Source organism: Otolemur garnettii, unplaced genomic scaffold (genome assembly GCF_000181295.1).
Source record: "Otolemur garnettii isolate 467f Iridium unplaced genomic scaffold, OtoGar3 scaffold00102, whole genome shotgun sequence".
Taxonomy (NCBI): domain Eukaryota; kingdom Metazoa; phylum Chordata; class Mammalia; order Primates; family Galagidae; genus Otolemur; species Otolemur garnettii.
In genome coordinates this window covers 7,468,217-7,473,207 of record NW_003852497.1, presented here as the reverse complement: position 1 = coordinate 7,473,207, position 4,991 = coordinate 7,468,217, and the positions used below count along the sequence as shown (strand labels likewise).

At 42.8% G+C, this 4,991-nt stretch overlaps 1 protein-coding gene across 1 annotated transcript in view; it reads left to right on the top strand.

Annotated features, from left to right (window-relative positions):
* Positions 1-355: 355 nt before the first annotated feature.
* WRN (Werner syndrome RecQ like helicase) overlaps positions 356-4,991 on the top strand; it is a 140,105-nt gene continuing 135,469 nt past the window's right edge. Inside the window, exon 1 of the mRNA XM_023517018.1 lies at positions 356-561. The gene's annotated coding sequence lies outside the window, so the exon portion shown is untranslated. The remainder of the gene's footprint in view (positions 562-4,991) is intronic.

Below are 4,991 nucleotides of genomic sequence, written 5' to 3'. Positions count from 1 at the left end.
CGGCGGGGGGCGGGCGGCGGACCCCGCCTACCCCTGCACAGCCCGCTGGAGGGGGTCTCGCGCTCTCCCTCAGCGCGTGCCCTGACGGAAGCCGAGCGCGCGGGATGGAGCGCAAGCGCGAGGCGACCGGACAGGTGTGAAGACGGGAGTAAGGAGCGGATGGCGGGAGTGTTCTGACTTCTCCAGATTCCGCCGGGATGTGGGACTCCGGCTGCCCACCGGCACCTGCACAGGGACTACATTTCCCGTGGTGCTCCGCGCCCGCTAGAGGTTCTGCGCACGCGTCCTGGCCGGAGCGGGCCGGGCTGCGGCGGGAGGGCTCCGGAGTCGCGCGGAAGTCGCCGAGGCGGGCCGGGGAGGGTTAGTGTTCCCCGACTCATGCATACGGCGTAGGTCGGCGTCGCCCCAGCTTGCTGTGTTCAGCTGGGGGCCGGGGAGTTGGGGGTAACGTTTATTGATTTGGTGCCTGGCCTGTTTGCCTGGGTTGCAGGCCCTACTGTCGTGGCGCTCCACAAGTCGTCCGGCTGAACGAGGAGACCCGTTGAATTGGCTCTTCTCAGGGTAACGTGTCCTCCCCACTCTTGTGTCCGCAGTTCAGCACACGTGTAGGTGCTCAGCCCGGCGGAGCTCCTGGGCTGAGTTTGGGATAGTCCCTAGAAACGGACTTCCCCTTCCCCACCTCCCGTTTCGAGCACCGCCAGCTGAACGGGAGCTTCTAGCCGTCAAAAAGCGGGGCGGGTGGGGTGTCCGTCGGGCCCCTTAAGGATTACTGTCCTTCCTGTTCGGCCTTTACTCTTGCACAAATTGAGCCACTCCGTGTTTACACAACACAGTCGAGGGAGATAACCCGATAGCTATGATTTAGCAAGTTATGCAGGTTTTTGAGTTCTCAGCGTTCAATCCTTAATGGTTTTTGCTCCTCCTCGTTGACTCTGTGCTCTTTGGGTAGGTTGCATAAGTAAAAATACTACTCGCTGTGAAAGAGTAATACCATTCTTAGGATGCTAATTTAGGAGTGGAAGTCGGTACTTCGGGCGTTATATAGTGTGGTCTGTTAATTTTTACAGGTTGTGGAGGTCGAGATAGGTAGAAAAGTTCAGATCTTCAAGTCATTGAATAGTAGTGTTTACCTAAAACGAAGAGGCTGAGGTACTAAGTGTAATTTAAGCTGTTAACTTGAATGAGGACAGCTCCTTGGGACCACTTCTCACTTGCCTTGGGGAGTACCCCTTGAGCCTTATTTATAAGCAGGTTTTTAAAGGCAGACGGAACCGGGAGTGGGGCTGATATAAAGTTATTTGTCGGGAATTCTCATTGGTTTGCAAAGTTGAAGTTACTTGGGTGTCAGCTAGAGCCTATGTAGTAGGTGGATAGGAGACATTTAGCTCAAGGGGACGTGACATGGCCTAGGTTTTTTTTTTTTATTCCATTGCCACCCTCGACCTCCGTAGTGTTAGGATTATAGGCATGAGCCGCCGCGCCCACCTTGAGAAGGTAATTTTTTAAGTAAAGAACTGAAGGAAGTGGGAGAGATTACCTTGCGCTAACTGGGAGCAAAGAAAGCGCAAAGGAACGTGCTTGGTTGTATTCGAAGAGCAGCCTAGGAGACAAGTAGCCTAGAGCGGTGAGAGGGTAGGTTAGGGCAGACTGGAAAGGGCAGGGGACAGATTGTGTGAGGACCCTGGGTCATTTTGAAAATTTGTGCTTTCATTCAGAGGGAAATGGTAAGCTATTGAGTTGTCAGGGAAACTATTGATCTAAATTATCTTTTAAAAAAAATTGTGGTAAAATATACATAACATAAAATTGGCCACCCTAACCTTTTTTAAGTGTACAGTTCAGTGGTCACAAGAATGGAAAAGCAAGTATCCATGTACTGAGTACTTATATGAGGCCAGTAGAGGATCTAACCCACTGCCCACAGGAGAGAAAAACTCAATTCAGTTCAGGATGGGGGAGAGGAAAGGAAGGAGAAGGGAGGGTGGGAGATTGGTGTGCTTCCACTGACTGGGCACAATGTAAGGGTATTTGGTACACCTCCTGGGGGCAGGACACAACTAACAGAAGTACTCTACCTAACAAATGCAAACATTGTAACCTAATTGTGCCTCACATTAATTTGAAAAAAAAATAAAGGCGTACAGCTCATTTATGTTAATTACATTCAGTGTACTGAGGAATCATCACCAATCACCATCATCAATTATTGCCAAAACTTTTTTGTTACTTTAAATGGAAATTCTAACCATTTTGCAATAATTGCCAGTTGCCTCTTCCACGCAGCCCTTAGCCATCTCAAATATACATTCTTTCTCTATAAATTTACTTATTCTAGATATTTTATGTAAGTGGAATCATATAATTATATTTTTTGTATTTGGCAAATTTCACTCAGCATAATTTTTTTAAAAGCAGCTTTATTGAGGTATAATTCACATATCATACATTCACTCATTTAAAGTGTATAATCCTATAGGTTTTAGTTTGTTCACAGAGCTGTGCAACCATCATCACAGTTTTAGAACATTTTTATCACCCAATTAAAAAACTCCATAACGGTTAATACCCACCCCCCACCCCTCCCCACCCCCCGTCCCTTATCTATTATACTTGTGTTTCTGTACACGGTCATCTCCCTTTTATCCAGCACCCATGGCTAGATTCTGGATAAATGTAGTTTTCTGTTGCTTGAGAGTTACTATTAAAAATTAGCCTAACTAATTCTATACCCCATACTATACCATACTATAAACTCTTCATTGACTTAATACTGAAATACACCAATTCAAAGCAAATAAAGACTAACTTCACTTAGTGTAACACAGTTTTACTATATTATAAAACAGCCTTGTAAATGCAGTGTACAATTTTTGTTAAAAGGCAGTCAATACACTTTTCAACTTCACCACCATATTTTTTTAACTTCTAGTAACATACATTAAGACTTAAAACTGTTACAGAGAGGCTGTGTGGTGGCTCACAGCGTGGCTCACACCTGTATTCCTCGCACTCTGGGAGACTGAGGTGGGTGGATTGATTGAGCACACTAGTTCCAGATCAGCCTGAGTAAGAGCAAGACTCTGTCTGTAGTAAAAATAGAAAAAATTAGCCAGACGTGGTGGGTACCTGTAGTCCCAGCTACTAGGGGCTTGAGGCAAGAGGATTGCTTGAGCCCAAGAGTTTAAGTTTGCTGTGAGCTATGATAATGCATTAGCACTCTACCCAGGGCAACAGAGTGAGACTCTATCTCAAATACAAAACAAAACAAAATGAACTATTACAGAGAGCACACAGGAGCCAGGGAGTGATGTAGGAAGTGTTAGGCTTACTGACAGCATCACCAAGTTTAATCTCCAGTTTTTTTTGGGGGGGGTGGGTTGCATGCTTGAGTTCCAGATAATGGGGAGTTTACTGTATAGTATCTGTCAAACACTACAACTTATTCCTTCTATTTAATTTTATTTTTCTCCCTGTTAACCAACCTCTCTTCATCACTCTCCCTGTCCCATCTTAGATTTGAGTAACCAACATCTCACTGCTTACTACTTCAGTGAGATCAATTATGAGTAGCTCACACGTATGAGAAAGAACATGCAATATTTGTGTTTTTGTGCTTGGCTTATTTTACTTAATGTAATGTCATCCAGTTTCATCTCTATTGCAGCAAATGATAGGATTTTTAAATGGCTGAGTAATATTCCACATTTTCTGTATCCATTTATCTGTTGTGGGACCCGTAAGTTGATTCCGTGTCTTGGCTATTATTGAATGGTGTTGCAGTAAACATAGGACTGTAGATTCCTCTTCGATATAGTAATTTCATTTCTCTTGGATACGTACCCAGTAATGCATTTGCTATATTATATAGTAGTTCAATTTTTAATATTTTGAGGAATCTCCATACCGTTTTCCATATTGGTTGTACTAATTTACATTTCTACCATCTGTGGCAGGGGTCTGGTTTTACACCCTTTTGAAAGTTAACTCTTTTTTTGGGTTAAGGGCCATCCTAACAGGTGTGAGGTGCTATCTCATTGTAGTTTTGCTTTCTGTTTCCGTTATGGTTATTATTGGTGAGCATCTGTTCATGTAACTGTTGGCCATTTGTACATGTTTTTTGGAAAATGTCTATTTAGGTCTTTTGCCCATTTGTTAATAGAGTTTTTTTTTTTTTGCTATTGAGTTTTCTAAGTTACTTACATGTTTTAGCTATTAACCCCTTATTAGATATATGGTTAGCAAATATTTTATTCTGTAGGTTGCCTTTTCACTTTGTTGATTATCTCTTTCCTTTTATGTGCAGAAACTTATTAATTTGGTGGACTCTCACTTGTCCATTTTTACCTTTATACCTGTGCCTTTGGTGTTAAGACTTAAAAATCTTTGCCAAGACCAATGTCAAGCACCTTTCCCCTCTATAGTAGATCCCCTGTAAGTTAACCAAGGACTGTAACAAACTGGTCAACAAAAGGAGCTAGGCTACTGTCCTGATATATACATGTGCTTCATGTCCTGTCTGTAGAAATTATGTCAACTTAAGGAGGTGGTCATTCTGGGAGGTGGTCAACTATGGAGATTGTTATTTTCTTCTAGTAGTTTTACAGTTTCTGGTCTTAAATTTAAGGCTTTCATTGCTTTTGAATTGATTTTTGTGTATGGTGTAAGATATGGGTCCAAAGACTATTCATTCTCCATTGTGGGGTTGTGACACTCTTGTCAAAGGTCAGTGGAGTATACATGTGTCGGTTTATTTCTTGGTTCTCTATGTGTTCCTTTGGTCTGTATGTCTGTTTTTATATAGTTGGGTATTTTTAAAAAGAACATTATCTTTAATATTGTAGACTATTGAGTGAGCTCCTGTGTTTCTCTTCTTGAAGAGACTATTTTGTCTTCTGGGTGGCCTTGTTGAAAAGTAGTTGACTGTATATGCTTTTGTTTATTTCTGGGCTCTGTATTCTGTTTCATTCTCTTTGTCTGTTTTTTTTTTTTTT